A 21420-nucleotide genomic window follows, 5' to 3' on the forward strand; every position below is an offset into this window, starting at 1 on the left:
TGGGAATGGGAATGGGCAGCGTCGCCCCCCGCCCGGCCCTGCCCTGCCCTGCCCTGCCCTCCCCGCTGCTCTCCGCACGCTGAATGAGCGGGCCCCGGGGGGCGGTGAGCTCCGTCCCGCTGGCAGCGCCTCCCGTGCCGCCCCAGCCCGCCGCGCTCGGCAGCCGGTGCTCGGGGCTCCCTCCGGCCCCCGCTGGCGCGGCACGAAATACCACGGCAGGTCGGGTTAGAAAAACCATCCAAGTGAAGCGTACGGATCTTAAGGGCGCTGGTAACTAAACGCCAAACATTATCATTATATACATATACATATATATGTGTGTGTGTGTATGTGTGTATATTTGTTCCCATGCGTCCTCCAAAGGTTTCTTTTATATATATATAAAAGATCCAACACAGATTTCATTGAATAAATCTGAGATCTCCAGGTGCAGACGTTTGAATAGTCGGTGCCAGAACCCCATGTTTTCCTTTCCAGCCGATTTTGCTTGGATCAGGCTCAAAAACCGAGTGAGTCTCGTGGTTTTGTTTACACTGAATGGGGAGGATAGGAACGGTGCCATGGGGCCGTCTTTCATTAATATACAGTGAGGATTTTGTCTAAATTACTGCTATGAATTTCACAGTACACGCTTTCAAAAGCCGTCTCAGGTGGCCTGATGAAACGTGATAGCGCCTCTGCAAACAGATCTACTTTCTTAATAAAAAAGGAAGGTGTGGGGGGGTGGGGAAATCCCCCCAAAATAAAATAATAATAATAATAAAAAACCCCAAAACAAAACAAAAAAACCCCCCACCGTACACCATCATAACAGCGACAACAACAACAACAACAAAAATAAAGCTTAAGCTGGAGTAAGGTCTTTTATTTAAAAAAATATCCCAACAAAAAAACAAACAACCAACTTCGTTCCCCAACTCTTCCCACCCCCTCCCTTGCAGAGTGAGATTGTTTTGTCTGGAAAAAAATCCAAAGTATAACAAGGGGAGAACAGTTAGTGCTGATTTTCATTTGCATAAATTTTCATATATTTTGGTGAAAATAATAGACTAGTGGAGAGCGGGGCTTAGTGGAGTCAGTGCAAAGGAAAATCTTAACATGGATCGTTTCGCTGGAGTTGAGAACATGCTTTTTTCCCCCTGTCACCTTATTAAAATCAAAAATTAAAAAAAAATCTCTAAATCCTGGAAGTTTGATCGGTAAGTGTTTTACATTTTTTTATCTACTTTTGTTTTCTTTAAAGTCTTCTGGATATGTATTTTCAAAAGGTTAGGACAAGACAGGGAAACCCATGGCAACTGCCTTGAAGGAAACAGGCTGGGAAAAAAAGGGAAAGGGAAAGGGGAAAAAAAATCCCACCAGCAACAAAAAGCACCTTAGCGAAATATTACATAAAAAGCATGGATTCATTCCAAAGCTCAAGGCAGCAAGGCAATTCTTCAGCACTGGAAAGTCTTTCTGGTTACTACTTCACTTTTCTGGGCGCTGTTAATTATTGTAACACCAAGACTCGGGGAGGCTGGGCCGGGGTGGGGGGGTGGGGGGGGGGGGTGAGGAAAGCTCTCGAAAATATTACAGATTTGTGCAGGGGAGGCGAGGCAGAGATGCGGGCTGTTTTCAGTCGCTGCTTGGCGGGGGGGCGGTGCGGGGGGTGGCCCCGCGGGCGCGGAGGGGCCGCGGCCGGGCCGGTGAGCCCCGCACCTGCCGGCGGAGGGACCCGCGGGGGGGAAAGGGAAGGTGCGGAGCGGCGGTGCGCGCACAGGGTTAATGCTGTAACCAGGGAACAGACGGCTGAGCACAACATCCAGAGCTCTGTACTGAAAGTCCATCAGAAAGAGTATAATCAATCAAAACTAACCAGGACATCCCTTCATTTTATTCTCCAAGGAGATTGGGGCTGGAGGATTACAGGGCAGGTTTCACTTTGTTTCTCTCTCTTGACAATCTTGCCCGTCTCTCCGCTTTCCCCGAATCCCATCCGATTGAGAGGTGCAGTCTAATGATCTGAAACTCTTCTATAGCGTTTGGGTCAGCGTGATAAATAATGTGATAAATAATGTAGGATTAAATTAACAGGCCAGACACCGCTCCTGAAAACTTTACCGAACCTTAAATATCCCATCATGTGACTTTAATTTATTTTAATTTTACAGTGTTATTTACATTTTTTTTTCCTTGCCACCTCTGTTGCTGCTCTTTTGGATACACAATAGCTGGTGATCATTGTAATTTCCTAGAATTAGTTACTTCTTTGGAAACGGTCGATAGCCAAATCAATAAAATGGCTTGTAAAACTACGGAGGTATAGGTTTCAATTTGGGGGGGAGAAGAATCGCTCATTTTCCACTTCTTGTTGACGTGCCCAGCGTCTCTTTTGACTGGGGTTAACTCTGTGTGCTCCATCGGAACAGATGCCGTATAGAGCTGCTCCCTCAAGATCATTTGTTTCCTTGATGGGGGAACATTTCTGAGCAGAACATATTGGTTGCCATAGAGAAAGAAATAAAAGGAAGAACACTAGTCACATTAAGCTATATGTTTGTGCACTGGGCTTTAGATAAAAGGACCCCAGTTCAAGCCAGAGAGAACGGGGCCAAAGCAGAGCTTCTTAGCTTCACTAAAACTAGCTTTATTTTGTTTTGGACTTTTACGGTTGAAACATGTAAGCTAATTTTATTGGCTGTCGTTAATTTTATACGATACGCCTTGCTGAACAAAATCAACTTTGGGCGCGCTCCGCCTGGCGCCGGCCGGCCGCCAGGGGGCGCCCCGCGACCCCCTCCCCGCGCCTCGGAGGGGGATGAGGGCTGGGGGCTGAGGGCTTGGGGGCTCAGGACTGAGGGCTGGGGGCTCAGGGCTGAGGGCTGGGGGCTCAGGGCTGGGGGCTCAGAGCTGAGGGGACTGAGGGGGCTGAGGGCTGAGGGGGCTCAGGGCTGAGGGGGCTGAGGGCTGAGGGCTGAGGGCTGGGGGCTCAGGGCTGGGGGCTCAGGGCTGAGGGGACTGAGGGGGCTCAGGGCTGAGGGCTAGGGGCTGAGGGCTGGGGGCTCAGGGCTGAGGGGACTGAGGGGGCTCAGGGCTGAGGGCTGGGGGCTGAGGGCTGGGGGCTCAGGGCTGAGGGGACTGAGGGGGCTCAGGGCTGAGGGCTGGGGGCTCAGGGCTGGGGGCTCAGGGCTGAGGGGACTGAGGGGGCTCAGGGCTGAGGGCTGGGGGCTCAGGGCTGGGGGCTCAGGGCTGAGGGGACTGAGGGGGCTCAGGGCTGAGGGCTGGGGGCTGAGGGCTGGGGGCTCAGGGCTGAGGGGACTGAGGGGGCTCAGGGCTGAGGGCTGGGGGCTCAGGGCTGGGGGCTCAGGGCTGAGGGGACTGAGCGGGCTGAGAGCTGAGGGGGCTGAGGGGGCTGAGGGGGCTGAGGGGGCTCAGGGCTGAGGGCTGGGAGCTGAGGGCTGAGGGGGCTGAGGGCTGAGGGCTCAGGGCTCAGGGCTCAGGGCTGAGGGCTGAGGGGGCTGAGGGCTGAGGGCTCAGGGCTCAGGGCTCAGGGCTGAGGGCTGAGGGGGCTGAGGGCTGAGGGCTCAGGGCTGAGGGCTGGGGGCTCAGGGCTGAGGGGGCTGAGCGGGCTGAGAGCTGAGGGGGCTGAGGGGGCTGAGGGGGCTGAGGACTCGGGGCTCAGGGCTCAGGGCTGAGGGCTGAGGGGGCTGAGGGCTGAGGAGGCTGAGGGGGCTGAGGGCGGCGGGGGCTGCCCGGGCCCGGCACTGCCCGCCGCCGGGACACCCCGCACCGGGACTGCGACCCCCGGGGCGGCGGGCGGGCGGACAGCAGCGGGGGCTGCCGGTTCAGGGCCCGCCCGAAAGTGTCCCAGGCGGTGCCTCCAAGGGACTCGAGGCCTGCCAGGGAGTGAGAGCGGTAATTAAACACAGGCACGGGCACCGCAGCTCGGGGCAACCTGGAGTGCCACGCGGGGTTTTTTGTGTGGTTTTTTTTTCTGTCCAAATAAGGCGCTTAAGCCTCTGGAGATGCAATAAACCGACTAGGTTTTTTTTTTTTTTTACATTATTTAATATTTAATCGCCGTGTTAAACCTGGAAAAGTGGCTAGTTTTCTTTTTTTTTTTTTTTTTTTTTTTTAATCCCTTTCATTTTTCCCTCCTCCCCCCCTCAAGCTGGCCACTCCTCCCCCCGGTCCCTTCCTGACTTGTCTGTGTGCGGGAACCAGCGACAAGAGGCAAGGCCGGGCTCCCCCCGCCTCCCGCCCTGCCCGCACCGCCCGCGCACCCGGCACAACTTTTCGCCGTCCGGGACACTCGCACATTAACCTCAACTAAACACAACAGCGACTACGCAGCTCGGGTCTCTGTCCCTTCCCGAGCATTCCTGCTCTCAGCCCCTTAGTCGTCTTCTCTGCTTCCCTCCCTAAGTGATTGCAAGAGGGGACAGAACGGAGAAATTTAGTTGGTGGCCTTTTTTTTTTTTAGTGATGGGGGAGCAGGTTGGGTTGGGGTTTTTTTTGGGTGGAATTCCTGCCCAAACACGGCTGCTTCTCAGCCCCGCGGCCCGGCCCACTGGCAGGACACTGGCCCGGACGGCCCCGCGTGGCTGAAGCATCCTGCAAGGCACCTGCACCCCCGGGACGGGCGGGGAGCGGTGGCCACGGGGGCGGGAGCTTGGAGCCACTTTGTTCCCCCGTGGAGGAGCCCCAGCAGTTTCCGTCGTACAAGGAAAGTTTTATTTCTTGCCTCCATACAGGAAAGACCAATTGGAACCCTGGACGCCACACACCCCATAAATATGATAGAACCTGGCAAGATGAACTCCCCGCCTGAAAGCCTAACACATACATAGGAAAAAAAAAAAAAAAAGAAAAAAAAAAAAAAAAAGAGAGAGCGAGAGAGACAGAGAAGGAAAGTAAAGTAATCAAAGACAGAAAACGACCTACAAGAAATTACACTTTTCATTTTCATTTAAAGTGTTCGTGGGTCTTCATTTGGAAAACGGAGTCAAGTCTCTGTGTGTATTGACCGTGAGGTAAAATGGTTGAGATATTTACATGAACAAAACTTTCCACCTACCGCGTTTGGCACAATAAGCACTAGCAATATTCCAGACTGGTAAAACACATTTCCAGAGCGCAGCTCTCCTCAGAAACGTGGTCGCTTGCTTGAGATTTGCAGTTTAGTGAACATTTCTCTCGCCTGTGAAGCGGGCGGGTTTTGGAGTTGAAAGACCCTCAGCAAAGTTCATCATCCCGGGGTCGGGAACGAGCGGATTTCCCCCGGCTTTCCTCTGTCCCCCCCTTCCCCCAATCCTCCAAGCGTAACCTGCGTTATATTTTAAACAAAACAGAATTTAGAAACGCAGCTCCTCTGCTGTGTGCCTGCACCAGTTAGCAGCAGCAGGCGACTAGGTACCGCAAGCGAAGAGAAAAACTAACGCTAAAACGAGCAACAAGTTAATTCGGCAAAACTAAACTTTTCTGGCTGCCTTTGGAAGAGTCCGGTCCGGCCGGGATTGCCGGCTCCATGCCTGCCGTGGCACCCCAATTGTAAAAGTGCCACAGAGTGCATTTTTTTCTCCCCCTTTTTAAAATAAATGCCTATTCTGTCCGAATGGACGCCTTTGGAAAATGGATGTAGAAGAGATACTGTCGTGGAAATAGTGAAAAGAAAGTGTTTACCGTATTTAGTATTCATTTACTTATAGTGGGAAATGATTAGGTATGTACTAATATAACCGTGGAGACCAACTGCCTAATTAGCATTTACAAATTAAAATGTTAAACATAAAGACATATTCCGTATACAGTCTGCTATATGTAAAACACATTCGTGCATAATACAGCAGTCAGCTGCAAACGTGAAGTTGACTGGCTTCCAGATATGTAGCGTTCTTGGCTAATGCGATCTGCTCTGGGTTTTTCAAGCTTACCCATGCTGTAGTTCATAGTTCTTATGACCATGTTGATAGCTGCACTAGGGATATTACACTAACCAATCTGGAGAAAATAGGAAAATACAGAGATTACTTTTAAAGGCTGACGATAATAACGATAAACACAATAGGCAGGCAGATCATTTATCCATACCTTTTATTCTGAAGGCTTCACTAGGAACCTTATTTATTGTTTTGAGCATAACAAAGCATTTCGGGTTCTGTAATAAATTAGAACAATAATACAGAACTGCACATGCAAAGCAAGATTCCTTTATTTCCCAGCTGCATAATTTTGATATTACCCAACGTGTCTTGCTCAGGGTTCACCTCACACGGACTGTAATGAGAGTTGCTAAATGAATGGAACAATCTATCTGTTGACTTGAGCTCAACGTAGACACATTACATATGATGGAAACCTAATGCTCCCACCGATGTCAAAATCAGAGGGATACATAGTTTCAATCCAGATACTTGAAGATGTAGATTTTTATTAATAAGAATAATTGTGCATGTAGCGACATTAAAGGGGATTTACAAGTTGGAGTCTTTTAAAAGAGACTGTGAAAACCTTAGCCCTGCTTTTATTAGACATGATATCATTCTGATTTGCGTGCTTGCCATCTCAATGGCGTTTCACATGTGATAAACAAAAAAAAAAATCCATATGCATTACATAGATTTTCTTTTACACGCATAAGGACTGGAAGTCTTTTAGTGGATAAGAGGGTGAATAATTGTGATACATCAGAAAACAGTTCGTGCAGTTTGGCAGCTCTGGTTATTATTATTAGATTTTCTGACATTTGAACTTGTCTATTGTCTGAGGAGCTCAGTGCAGATTGCAGTAGGTCAACCTTAAGGCTGCTCTTTTTGGCATTGCACACAAACATGCACACGCTGTCTGTTCTCCTTGTGTGAATACAGCAGCTAGGGTTTTATCTTCTTTTTTTTTTTTTTTTTTTTTTTTTTTTTTTTTTTTTTTATGCACATCTATTTATATTTATCTAATCCGCTTGGGGTTTTCACGGTCGTGTGATTAGTTTGTACGTGCCTTCATTTTACACCCATTCCTCCAATCTATATATTTGCCTGATGTTAGATACTTTTAAGTACTCAGTCGCTTTTACAGCAGTATAATTCCAGCATCACGACGTTTGATAAAAGGGACTTCAGTAGCCCTGGGATTAAATGACATATTTCCCCGCAGCTTCGCTCAACTCCATCATGACTCCTACAGTCAAAAGTTAACGTTATTCATCATCTCATTGCATTTATTCCCTCCTCCCCTCTCTAAATTCAGCTCCGCCACCCTACTTCTGAAACAATTTCTTGCCGCCTGCCAAGAGTTAGGGGGGTAGCAGTGTGGGGGGCGGAGGCTGGAACCCGAAAGCCGCCGCCACCCTGCGCCCCCGGGGGGACCCCCGCCCCGCCGGCCTCTCTGCGGGCGCGGAACGGGCCGCGGCCACGCCGGGGTCCCGCCAAACGCCTCCCGGGCGGGGCGCCGGGAGTCACTTCTGAGAAGGAAAACGCGAAATAATGATGGATCCCCCCGGGGTGGGAGGGGGAAGGGGAGCAGGAAAACTGGATCAAACCCGGTAGGAGAGTCAGTTTGCACTGAGAAAATCTAGAGATTGCGTCTAAATAACTTTTTACTGGAATGATTTGTGCGTCTTGCTCTTTCTTCTGTAGTTGGGATGGTGTTTTAAATTGAGGCTCTTTCCTCATCTGCCGGGGGGAAGGCACTCGGGCTGAACAACAGCCCACCTCTTCTTGTAGCAGCCTGTCATTTAAATATGTATCTGTATAGGTGTGTGCATATATAGGTATACATATATTCAGGCATATACCTCTGGATATGTTCCCCCCTTCACTTCCCTCTTCCCTCTTTAACAAGAGCCTGATAACGCTTTTAAGGCTTGTTATTTGAACTCTCTGATCACCATGCAGAAATGTAATTGCAACGTTTTTCATCAGGAAAGAAAAGAAAGAGAAAACGGGGAGGAAATCCCCCCGCTCCCCTTCACACCCTTACATACACAGACACCCAGTGCTCTGTAATCGCTGAGTCACCGTATTGGGGGTCAGTGGGTAAACACGAAGGAGAGAGCAGCAGCTTATTGAAAACCCCGGCGCAAACCGCATCCCTCCTCATCTCCAGCCTGGAGATCCCTCCCCTCCTTCTTCCCCTGGATTTATTACTCCGGACTTGGGAAAGAGTGGCCCAAGTGCGGCCAGAACCCTTTTTGCAGAGCTGTATGTCCTCCTTAGGCGCAGTGGGACCTGCTTTGTTCTGGCGGGGTGAAAAGAAGAAATTCAACATTAAACTGCTATTTGGGCTGCCGGGAATGGACGCTGTTTTGAGGACGTGAGGGGAGAAGGAGGAAAGGGGGAAACACCGGCCAGTTCACCTAGGGATATAAAGAAAGCTTTCCCTTTCTTTGGGGTTGGGCTCTGATCTGGGCATGTTTACTTCTGTTTAAACGCTATTGTTCCTGCCAGCCTTTGACACAAACAGAAGGGAGCGGGAGGGGGGCGGGGGTGGTGGTGGTGGCTGGAACAAAGCTGCTCAAACCCCAGCAACTCCCAAAGGCGGAGGAATACTCTTTTTTTTTTTTTTTTTTTTTTTTTTTTCCTTTAAAAATGTATATGACAAGTCTTTCTGTTTGACGTTGTTTTATGGGTCCCCCCACTCCCTCATGAGCTGAACAGAGTGTCTGGCTGTGATTCACTTACCAGGGCCCATTTAGAGAGGTACATGTCCCCCTGGTAGGTGACAGGGAGCCTCGGAGGGACAGCTTCTCCAGCCCTTGGGTCTGAAGGAGAAGACTTGAAATCGGTTTGTGGCAAGCCCTGCAGTGGGAAACAAAGAGGCAGAAATATTGGGAGCCCAAGGAGGGCCTGAAACACAGAGAAGCATTGAGTTTCCCAGAGATGCTTCAGCTTCTCAGCGGGGGCCAGAGCAGAATCCTTTTTGGGCCGTCTCTGTGCATTTGAGGGCTGGACTGTACAGCCCACACTGAATCAGAGTCATTGTGTGTAAATGAATAAGTGCACATTGTTTTGAGATGCTGCTATTGTATTTGGGGTTGGGGGAAGGAGAGGGTTGTATTTTGTGTCTGTGCGTGCATGTGGGTCTATGTGCTTACGAAAGGTGAGTGCAGATTGCAATAGTTGCTGCTCTATTTTTGTTTGTCAAACAGGGCCCTTCTCTTGGGAGAGGGGCATGTGGCGGATCCCAGCCCAGGATTACATTAATCAAAGCATTATTTCCCCAGGGATGTGCAGCACAAATGATAGTAAATCCTAATAAAATTGGATCGCTGAGAAATTGAACGCTTAAAGTAATCTGCTCTGCCTGATAAAAACTTCAAATTTATAAGATATTATGCATCCCCACCCCCAAACACCTTAGGTATCATCACTATGTGGGTATTATACAACAGTGAGAGAATCACTGCTCAGTTTAACAGGCCCATCACTATTGAATATATACATAGATATAAATGTGTTTGTATGAGTGTGCACATGTGTATTGTACACACACGTGTGTGGAGTCAAAAAAGAAGCTAAAATATTTATGCACGTAATAATAATGACTATGGTCAATATTTTCAGGACTTAACATGCAACAGCTTTGCTCTGGCAGGTGCTGTAGAAGGCTTGGACAAGGCTGTACATGGTTGTGTACCAGCACTGTAATCTTGCCTGGGGTCTCAATTCTCTCTTGCTTTATACTGACACTCACCATGGACCTCCATGATGGCACCTGTGATCTCAGCCCACTGAACAGCTTTGCTTTTTAAACATGGGACCACAGGGGTGGTATGAAAATATTTTTTTTTAAATTGAAAACATATGAACATGAGTATTTGAAGCTGAATTTAGAAAGCTTTTGAGGGGATGAGCTCCAGAGGAAACTGTCTTGGACTGGATGGGCAGAGTTGAAACAAGGAAGGATGCTCCCAGGCCTGTTATTAAGCTTCAGACATGCAGCATACTGTGCCCACAGTCTCTGGAGACAGGGCCAGGCCACCACCTTGCCGGCACGGGCCAGCAAAGATCAGGGGAGCTGCTGGCCATTCGCTAGCTTCAGACCCTCAGTCTCTGCTACTTCCTCTCTGCAGAAAGAAAGTTTATTTATAATTGCTGCCATAGGACATGACAATAAGCTCAAAGAGATCCACTGTCCAGCAGAAAAAAAAATGCTTTCCCTCTCTCCCCCCTCCTCCCCGCCCCCCCCCCCCCCCCGCACCCCCCCTTTCAAAGATCGCTGTGCTTCCATATGTGAAAGGGGCAGAAGGCATTTCCACTCACCCAGCTGAAACTCTTTGAAAGGCTGTGAGCCTCCCCCGGCGTTATAAATGCCGATCATTCCTCCTACCCTCGCCGTCCCGGGACCCTGCTACCCTGGCGGGAGCGGGCCCTGCCCCGGGCTCCCCTCCGTGCCCGGTCCTGCCTACTGCCTTGTGGCCGGCGAGTCCCGCACTCCTCTCCCTGCCCCTGTCTTTTCTGGCATCGCTAGGCAGACCGAAGGCGGCTTATTCCTTTTCCTGGCGTGGGGTTTTCCTTCCCCGTCCCGGCCCCTGGGGCTCGCGGAGAAGGGCGGGCGGAGGTGGTCCCGACCCTGCAGCGCCCCGCACCCTGCCCCGGCCTGCCGAGCTCTGTCCTCCCTGCCGCAGACAGGGAAGCGGTGGAGGGGAGCTGAGCCCTCTCCCAGCCCCGAAATGACGCAGCCCCTGTTCCAGCATCGTCTCCCGTTTGGGCTGGCTCCATTTCAGAAGCCGTCTCCCCCCACCCCCTTCTTCCCAGCCTTCCTCCTTCCTCCTCCTCCTCGCCTCACCGTCACTCTCAAACACCCCCCCCTCCCCACGCCTCGCTCCCGCTCCCCCCGCCGCCCCAAACTCCTTCCTCAGGACCGTGGGATGCGGGTGAGCTCTGGTGAGAGTTGCTGGTCTCCATTTCTAAGCGGGGAGCCGCCGGGAGCGGTGAGGCAGCCGTGACGGGGCAGCGGGGAGCGGTCGAGGGGTTAGGGAGGCGATGACTGACGGAAGGAGGGGGGTCCGCACCCCGTCTCTCCCCATTTGGAGCAGCCGCCGCTCCCGGGAAGGTGCGGCCCCGCGGCCCTCGGCGGGCAGCGCTCCCGCACGGCTCCCCTCGCCCTCCCCCACGCGTGTGCGGACCCCTCGGGGACCCACTCACCTCGCCACTGACGGTGCCTTTTCTCATCCCCACCCAAGGAAAAAAAGGAGGAAAAAAAAAAAAAAAAAAAAAGCTCAACTATTTGCATAGCGTTCGGCACCCTCGCTCAGTATTTACCCCCACTTTTTTTATCACCCGTCTACGTCCGCCCAGACCGACCCTTCTGCCCCACCCCACTCCCCCGCATCCCGGGTGCAACCGGATGGCAAAAATCAAAGCTGGCTCCAAATTACCCCAGTTGTCTTCCTTTGAACACTCATAAGGTAGGTATGGTGGGATGCTGCGCTCCCACTCCCCATGTGCTCAGTGAGGTGCCTTCCTCTTCACTCTCTCCCCCCCCCGCTCTCTATTCCTTAATTGGCTCTATCTTGATGTGCACTTGTTTTGTTTAGCCTATTTTACCATTGCGGACGAGATAGGCAGGAAAAGGAGCGTTTGACTTGGTATGTTTCTCTGATATTTTTTTTCGTCTCCCTGCCTTCCGTAGTTAATTTGCATTCGAGGTCTAATTCATGTTTCAAAATCCTGCCATTTCAGGACCTTATAGGAACAGGGCACTCGTTTCTATTTTTGAGGAGGAACCTCTCCTACATTTGCTCCTTTCTGTATAATTTCATTGTGTTCACAAGTGACAGGGATTTGCATCAGTTATTTTGCAATTTATTTTTTAAAAGAGTTGGACCAAATTTTCCTTTAAAATTGCAGAGGGAGCAAATAGTAGGCATTAGAAAAGGAGCATACATTATTAACAGTGTTGCAAACTTAGTCACAGACTATATATTCATATATATGTATTAATCTCCATTTCTTGGAGTTGGATTTCTGCCTCCTGAACATCTGATTTTGATGACAGTCAGAGAAAGTCAACTATACAAATACTGAAGTGTACTTATAGTTCTTCCCATCTATTTACTCTTGCTCCAGCACTTAGTAATTATTTCATTCCAGCAAGGCATTTCGTAGGATTAGATGCTGCTTTACTCATTAAAGAGTTTTCAGTTTATCCAGGTGTAACTTTCATCCACATCTCTGGAAATAGTTATGTGGCCATGTGGACTTTATGTAAAGAGTATAAAATATAAATGGACATAGCAAAAGATTGGTTTATGTCTCTGGTTCTTTCAGTTCTTTGGATGTAATGAAGAATCCATCTATGTTGAGGCCTTTATGGGTCCTTTAAGGACTTCTTTCACATATTTTATTTGTACCTGTAATTTTTTTTTTGTATGTAGTGATTACATGAATGGCATATGTTGCATAATATGCATATGAGGCTGTTCAAGTAATTCTGTATGCACACAAATTTATTTTTCACAAATGTATGTGTATATGTACATATGTGTTTATACATGTGTGTGATAAAAAACATGCTGGAAGAGAAAACTGCCCCCCCAAAAAAAATATTCATAAAGGAAAAGCTGTTAAGGTAGTTAATTGGGAGTTTGTATCTGGTACATTGCAAAAGGTCACTTTAGTTACAGTTACAGACTTTACTGTAAATACTACATACACCCCCATCTCAGCATAAAAATCTGTGTGTATTTGCCCTTCTAGAACTAACTAAATGGGACTATGAATTATGCCTAAAAAGATGCCACTGATATAAAAAACTTATAAAATAGTAATGGAATATGGAATTTTATATAGTGCCAACAACTTTAGCATGATTCTTGGCATAAGCAATTTAGTGCAATTTTATTTGTCTGAACCAGAATGCTATTACAAAGTGAATTAATAGAACATTAGTACTGAAAAAAAGAAACAGTTCTTCCTTTGAAATATGAAGTGCCACTAACTTGAGATGAAACCTGAAAGTTAGTGAATAATATATGGGAAATATTAATATTTTAAATGTATCATATTTAAAATTGCTGTGAACTTAAACAAGATTTCATATCAAGAAAAACCAAGTAATTCATTTTAGGTTCTAATCTTATATGCAACGTTTTACAAATGAAGCAACTCACTAAAGAAGGGAAGTCAGGTATGTAAGCATACCTTGTTATTTTGTACATGAAATATGTTCATTATGAAATATGAATTTAAATTTTGAAATGATAAAAAAGGATATTTATTTTATTTTTTCTACTATGATACAAGAAAAACATTTTTAAGTAGATGATTAATTAGATTAATTGGACTGATATGGCCCATAATACCTGCATGGGCTTTTATATCTTGTGAAACCCCACCACAATGGGACCTTTATAAAAAGTATGAAGTCAAGTAATGCAATCGTATTTTATATTTAGAATGGGAGTTGATATGATTCAGTTTAATGTTGTGAAAAAGTGAGCCCTCTGGCACTTGGCATTAAATTATTTTAAAGTTACTCCAAGTAAAGTTAGTAGAAAGCCCGTACCATGGTCGAAGCCCAGCACTAAAGCTCAGGCAAGTTGGGTGCCACTGCTTGCCTTGCCATCTGTTTAAGTGTGGACAAGATTTTACCCTTGGTCGTCTCCTCAAGTTCAAGATCTATTGGCTCCAGTATTTCACTGTCCTTCTCCAATAAGGAGGTACCGCTCAGCCTCTGGAAGTCAAACCTGTGCTGCTCAGGATGGGCCAAATCTTGCTTGTCCCAGTCATTGAAGCCACGTGGAGTTTTGTTTGATTGGAATGAACAGCCTCTAGCTCTCATTCTGCTCCCTGAAGTGTCTCCATTACACCTTAACACCCGTGGAGAGACTATTTTTGCATTTATTTGATGTGAATGGAATTAGGTCTGAGGGCCACACTGATCTTGCCCTTACACCTCAGCCAGCTAAGGGTTGCATCCTACACGCTTGGACTGGTGAATCAGGCCAGCAATAATTGTGATCACTACATACTGATACGTAGGACACATATTACTGGGCATTTTGGACAATCAAAAAAACCCCGTGCCCGTGTCTTAGCATCAGTGGGGAGTGCTGGATGTGTATGAGGTTAATGGAAAGAGCAGTTCTGTGCTTTGGGAAAGACCTTAAGGCTGCCATGAGGGTTGTCAGCACTTGTGAGGTGTCTCGTTGGAGGACAGCAGAAGTCTGGTTGGTCCGTAGACTGGTTCCCACACAGCCAGTTGCTCCCACTATGAGTTAGTTGCAGGTGCCACAGAAGAAGACAGGGTGATGATGGTGGGGAAGGGACACAGTTGTCACTTGCTACACAAGCGGATCTTTTTCTGTCCAGTTTTGGCTAAAGCTCTGGGACATTTGCAATGGCTCTCTCAATTATCTCCTATTAATTTCAGTAGCTTGTGTTTTCATTACAAATGCCCAGTGTCCTTTGGAAACTCACTATGGGGATTTTAAATTCAAAATAACTTTGATGAGAAAAACTCCATGCTTTTCCTTTTAAAACAGTTCTACCATTTAATCACAGTTTATTTAAATATGCATTTCTCTGCTGTGAAATAACCTTTCTTTCCACATTTATGTGCACAATCCTAACTCATAGGAGAAAAAAACATTTTAAAACACTGTGTCATGCTTATAGGATAATTATTAATCTTGTCAGAATAAAAAGCGTACTAAAAGTATTCCATACAAAGGTTTGTACCTCAACATTTTTGAGAGTTTTTTTTTAAAGTAATCAGAGATGTCATAACAGGAGGAGAAACCATACGATATATAGCACATAGTATAAGCATAGGACTCCTAGAGGACTATTTAGAAATACACAAAGCTTATTTTTTCTCCTTTTGGTTAGCAGACTACTTGATTAAAAGGTATGTTTTTATTTTTATTCCTCTTTGTGTCCTACAGTTCTATGAAGGCAGTGGGAAGCTACAAATTCCAGACTTTAGTAGTTATATATGATATAAAACTGAGGAAGAAAAAATGTTCATGGTACGTATCTGGAGGAATAAATATGCAATAATCATGCAATCCAATAACAAAAAGAAGAATTATTTGACAACAAACCCAATGTTAAATACAAGCAATAATATTGTTCTAGTGAGAAATATAGCAAATAGAATGGTACTACAAAAGGACACTTATGAAACTTTTATGTTTAGAACTTTTCCAGTTGAATTTTCCTCTTTAATCATTTGTGACCACTGAGATATGGTTAGTGAACAAGCCAGTCAAAACTTTTCTGTCTTGATTTTCCTATCTCATATCTACAAATCCAAAAAATGCAACTTGTAGTAACTACATTTGATGTTAGGAGGGTTATTTTGCTGCTTGTTTGCTTGGGTTTTGGTTGAGACTTCATTTTGCATACCCTGACTCATGCTGGAATTTCTGGTGTATGTGAGCAGTGTTTGTAGGGTCATCTACTTATTTTGTGCAAGAGGGACAGCTTTTTCATGCTGGGGATTCCTATAGGCACAGAAAAGGGATACTGTAGGAAAGCGACTATTTTTCAAGGGCATTGGGCATTTACTCCTTCATTTGACTTCAATGAGATCTGTGACAACTCAGTATTAAAAAAAGGTGCCCATTTTTCTTTAGAAAGTCAAGTGTTGACATGGAAATCTGACTTGTATATCTCTGGCTATAATAAATGGTAAAGTTCTATAGCGGGAAATGTCTGTTTTTATCTTTGTGGGGGTTTAGCCATACGTATATAAAATGCGAACGTACCTTTCCTAATGTGATAACTGTTTGCCTTGCCATTTTCTTCTAAGAGGTAGAAAAAATTATTAAAACACTACTGCCCTGAAAAGAAAAAAAAAAAACAGACAGAAGCAATAGAAATTATTGTTCACTACTCAGTTAAGAAAATGAGAAGTCTGTAATCTGCAGAGGGTGAATTATGATTTTATATGCTGCTGATTTGCCTTTATGAAATTAGGATCCTTGTACTGAACTCTTTCAGCTATTTTTATTACTATTATGAAATAATAAGATGCAGATTTCAAACACCTGTTAGAGGGACAGGTTTTTGCCCTGTGACATTCTGAAACCTAAGGAAAGTATAGCAAACTTTTCAAGGAGCCACCAATGGCTGGGGAGAGGAGAGTATCCGTACATGCTTCTATGCCAGTGAATGCTGTAGCAGGTTGTGTGCACCTGCGGCTATGGGTTTTCTTTTCAGAATAGAACTAGCAGAAGAACCAAAACCCATGACTAGTTATTGATCAAAGTCCCCCTCGGTGCAGCACTGTCAAGTTTTGGGATCAGTTTTGGCTGGATGATAATTGAGCTGCAACTGGGAAAGGAGCCCAATCCAAAGCTCTGTGCACCCTCTGTGCCCACGCTCAGGGAATAATTCCTTTGTTTGCATATGGTGGCGGAAGCCATGACCCTCCTCCCAGCAATGCCCAGGACAAATTGGCCCCACAGCCCCCAGCAGGTGCTATGGTCTCTGGGATGGGAGCGGTGCACCGCTTTGTTGTGTGCAACCCATAAGGACGGGGCTTCCCTCCGCATCCCAATGCCAACTTTGTGCTTTGGTATCATCGCTAATCTCTCTATTAGGGTTTTTAAAATTTTAAATCCTGTCTTCATTTAGAAACAATTGGGCTGTGCTCAGCACTGGCTGTCTTGATAGGTTTGAAATTCCTGGGAAACCTCAATACTGGCATTTTCTGAACACAGTAAGCAAAGCACACTGGAATATTAATAGGTGAAACACATTTTAAAGGGGCAACATCACTTTGTAATTTTGTCTGTTAGAACATATCAGCTAGGGGCAGCTTGGGGAGAGTTGCAATAAAGCCACAAGGGTTTTTCACAATTTAAAGCTTCTGCATTTTAATTTTTTTTTTTCTGCCACTGTAAAAGATTCCTGGAGACAATGGGGCTGTGACACTTAGCAACAGGTTATCCTCACTGTACAGGGAGCACCATAAAAAAATCACAAAATGGACACACAGAATAAAATACAACACCCGCTCTCCTACTTCCCAGTTTTTCTACTTTCTGGTGTTAGTTTACATTACAGCAGCAGAAAAAAGGAAAAACCCCAACCAAACAGATGGAAATGTCATCTCTAAACTGACAGAGCCTCTGCAAATTTGCTTGAAGAACCGTCTCAAAAACATACTAATAATAATAATAATACAACATTCCACACTGTTCTGGACTTAATTTATTTAAACACAAATTTATGGAGCTGGTCACACACTAAAAATGGGAGAGTTTCCAGTTGCTTTGCTGTATTTTTCACCATTGAAATGGGCTACAGGGAAACAAAGAAGGGTATGAATATAGTGCAGTTGGTATTTAGATTTGGGTAGCACTTTCACTTGCAAATGTCTTAAAAAACCCCCTATTTTCCTTCTATCATGCTATTGAATTGTAGATGTTGATATAGAAAAGCTGGAATTTTTTAATAACCAAAATTAGGAGTGTTTCTTGTAGTATATTTCTCATTGCCAACCTCTTGACTGATAAAGAACCTGAGGTCCAGGCTAAACTCACCCATGGGGTAGAATGGGCTTTTACAGAGTGAGATGATAGATGGATCTATTCCTCACCTTCCAAACCCAGTTTCTTAATAAAGCAGTCAAAACCAAACCTTTTCATAGAGCATCAAACAGCAAGCTCAAGAACAACACTACTATCACACTTTTCACGGTATTTTTTTCCAGGCGTCTGCCCCTGATTTTAATCCAAAGGAGCTGCTTTTGGAACTGGTGTGTCCGGCTTTGGTGTTTGCCTGCTGAGGAAGAGGTATGGCCTTTGTCCCTCACCTGCAGATGGCTTGGATGCTTTTACTTTACGGAGACAAGTGCTTCCCAGTGGGCTGCATTCTGAAAGTGCTTTTCATAGCATTAGTACAGAACCAAGTTACAAAAAATATTAATCTAATACATTCCAAAATTCAAATATGTGCGATTAATAAGCATTATTATCTATAAATAAGGCTCTAATGATACTTTGGCAGTGTTGTAAACACAAGAATCAGAAGCAATTATTGTCATTATTGTTCTGCAAGTACTTTCCATGAATACCAAATGGATATTACTGTCCAGCTCCTTGGCACACAGAAATCCTGTAAAGAACAGTTGTCAGTCAGTAAGGCCTGGCCGGCTGCTGTTAACTACATTTGTGTAAAATGTAGTGTACCTAAAGACAAAGCCGACGAGTCATTGAAAGCAAGATGACTGATTAAAAAATTTATTCTTTGTCCTTTGCAACACCCAAAATTATGTTAAATAAAGCCTATGAGAAAGTTTTCACATCATGTGAGATGGACTGTTTGTGTGACGGCTGCGATTAAAAATGGAAATGGACCCTCTGCCAAAAACACTGCTCTTCTTTGTGTGAAACACACAAAGGTGAGGATGTCCCAGCTGAAAGATGGCTCGTAAATAATGACAACGTCCCCCCAGCTGTAAGAGGTAACTCAGGACTAGTCTTCAAGGACACAGGATGAAAGGGGTGTTAATTCTCATCACATTTACCTCTCCCCAGTTTGTACAGGTCCCGTAGACTGGAGTCATGCTGGCGGCCGGGTCCCACTCTCTGTGACACCCCTAGTTGCCTGCCTTTGGCAGTCTCACCTCCCTCACCAAACCTTGCTGCTTTAGACGGCGCCAGCCAACAGCCGCATTTTGTGGTGGGTGTCATGTTGTTCTTCGGGTGCCAGGGTGTCATCGTGAGCAGGAGCAGTGTGGGTCTGACTCTCCGAATATGCAGAAAGAAAAAGTATAAAAAAAACCCCAACCAAACCCCAAACAGTAAGCTTTACTTTCCAAATGTGTTCAATTCTTCTTTCCTCTCCTTGATATTTGGGGCGTGCAGCACCCTATACCATGTGGTTTAACATTTTGTTCTCTATTTGTAGGTCAACATTTCCATGATTAAACTTCATCCTTTATTCAGCCTGTTCTGGCTAGGCTTTGCAGCACATGTGATATAAGCTGTTTTCACAGCTAGTAGGCCAAATCTTACTCTGAATAAGGGAGCCAAACATATGTGACTGAGTCAGACACTTAAATCAACTCCTTGGTAAATGGGAGATAACTCCAGGTGCAGTGATGAACACTGAGAACCAAAAAAGTGGGAAGAGTGGCCAGCTTTCCTCTGTGTAGGAAAGGAGACATCCTATGCACACAGGCAGTGAAATCATAGCCCTACCCAAATTTTACTCTCCCGTATTTGCCTGAGGATACAGAGCCCTCTTCACTGAAGTAATTGGGAATTTTTCCATCCAGGGTCAGGCCAGCCTGAGGTAGTCTCAGCTGCAGCTAGGCATGGAACAGGCTGTGCAGGGGGACAAGGCAGCAGGAAGCAAGCCCACCTTACATTCATGGCACACACAGGAAGGTTGCTGGGGAAACATGGAGCACTTCACCTACAGAATTATGTTTCTTTCACTTGCCCTCCCTTCATTTCCCTTACTTACCTCATTCATGGATCAAGGCTAGTGGCTCTTTTTTCACTTGGTGGCAGGTATCAGTTGCTCTAAGTCCATGAAGTTGGAGTGGGCGACCTATCCATTCAAATCAGTGGAACAATTCCCAGAAGCACTGGCCATCCAGAGTGAGTGTGACACACCAGTAGCCCTTGGTGCAGAGGTTTTTTGTTTAAGGACTCTGGCTGTGTAGTCAGCAGCCCTCCTTCTGTCCTTCTTTGCCATTGCTGGTAATTCTGTTAAGTTCTGGGAAGCCTACAAGGCTCATCAGGTACAAACAGAAGTGCCAGAGGAGCAAGGGATGTTATGAATGATCCACACCTGTTGTTTGGTTGCTGTGTGATGTTCCTACCTTCACCAGGGCTGGACTGGTTGGGCTGTTGGGTTCCTGCACAGCAAATACTAGAGTGAATAGCAAGAGAGCTTCTGCAGGAGGTCCAAAGAGGACCTATTTTCCTCAAATGGACATGACTGTACCCATAATACTGTAGAGAGAGGACTGAACTTCATCTATAAGTTGTTGATGAACTGCAGCATCACAGAAAGGAGTTGATAGTGAACCATTTCTGTCAGGAACAAGCGCCTCCAGAGATACACTGGGACTGCCTCCCTCAGCTAAAGGAAATACAGGCAGCATAGCAGACCTTTCAGTGACTTTTTTTTTTTTAAATGGCACACATTCTTTAGGTTTTGTTCATTTGTTAAGGTTTTTTCCAATAGCTTTGTTTTAATTTAGGAAGAAAAACATATCCTGCCCAAAACTAAATCTGCTTGCTAGATCTTCAGTGAGAAGGGTCAAATGGTGAATACTGTGGCTTTGTGAGTACTGCATTATCCATGGTTTAGAAAGTCCTGTCCTGATAAGACGCACAGTAGATAGGCAATACCTATAAGATGAAGTTTATGCACTAGTCTGAGGTTTTGAGGACCTACCCCATGGCTGGGCAAATCCCTGGGCATGCATGTGGGCATCTGATCCACTTCCCTGCCATTGCACTGGGAAGAAAATCCTGCTTGCTACAAAAAGTTACAAAGGACTTAATAGAAGGCAGGTGCCTTCACATCTTCTCATGAAGTTAGGGGATGCTATGTCGAATGAGGCACAGAAGTAGATGATCTGATCTGGTGTGCTTTGGGGACGCGGAATGGTGTACGGCAGGGATAGGATGAACTGCGCACTCCTGGAAGGGAAGAAGGAGAGTACCATCCTTCTGCCCTCACTGGAGCGAAAGTTAATCAAGAATATGCTGGAATATATCCCTATGTGTATCAAAGATACATCAGTATCAAATTAATGGAAAGGAGAAGGGAAGTTAGGATACCTAAGATCTGCTGATAGGGTCAAGTGACCTCCCTGTCCTCGGGTCTACATTTTGGAAACACAAATTGCACTTTGGTTTCACTTTGTGCAAGCTAGATTGTGATACTTTCAGGGAGTAAGAAGATTGGAATAAGATGGGAAAGTCCTATGATGAGGGAGTGAGAGGATCGCAGCATGGTATGGTGGAGTGAAAGAAAATTAGATGTTTTTCTCTCCAGTTATCTAGACAAAAGAAGTCTCCATTTTCGTATGCTTAAATAACAGTCTCCCTCTTCCATGATATAAAAGATCCCAAGATCACTCAGGAATGAATTAAGACTGTGGTAACACACATAATTTCAAGTTAATGAAGAGACAGTATGTTTTGTATTATCTTTTCTCTTGTTTTTGATTGCCGTTTTTGGGGGGTTGATATTACTGTAAGTAAATACATTTGTCTTTTGTTTCATTTTCCCCCTGTGACCTATTTCATTTAATTAGAAGGAAATGCATAATAGGAAATGAGTATCATCACACTGGGCTCCATCCAAAGCCCGTGAAATCATCAGGAGCCTTTCCCGGGCTTTTCACTGTCACTGGTCCAGCCCAGCAGAAAAGAGGGGCTATTTCCACCTTATCTGGAAGAATGTGTGCTGTCAGTGTAAAAATATTACAGTTCTTATTTTAAGGTCTGGCCCCAATACTAGG

General features: G+C 45.8%; 1 long non-coding RNA gene across 5 annotated transcripts in view; it reads left to right on the top strand.

Moving 5' to 3' along the window:
• Nucleotides 1-415: 415 nt before the first annotated feature.
• The window catches only part of LOC310922586, a 40895-nt gene continuing 19890 nt past the window's right edge, over nucleotides 416-21420 (top strand). Inside the window, exons 1-3 of one of the 5 annotated variants that reach the window (XR_014592445.1) lie at nucleotides 417-1199; nucleotides 17644-17725; nucleotides 18479-18614. This is a non-coding gene — a long non-coding RNA (uncharacterized lncRNA). Of the gene's footprint in view, nucleotides 1200-10949; nucleotides 11387-17643; nucleotides 17726-18478; nucleotides 18615-21420 lie in introns of those variants that run through there. The other 4 variants (XR_014592444.1, XR_014592446.1, XR_014592448.1 and 1 more) reach the window with 4 other exon arrangements.

This window comes from Zosterops lateralis (assembly GCF_965231275.1).
Source record: "Zosterops lateralis genome assembly, chromosome: 2".
NCBI classification, from domain to species: Eukaryota; Metazoa; Chordata; class Aves; order Passeriformes; family Zosteropidae; genus Zosterops; species Zosterops lateralis.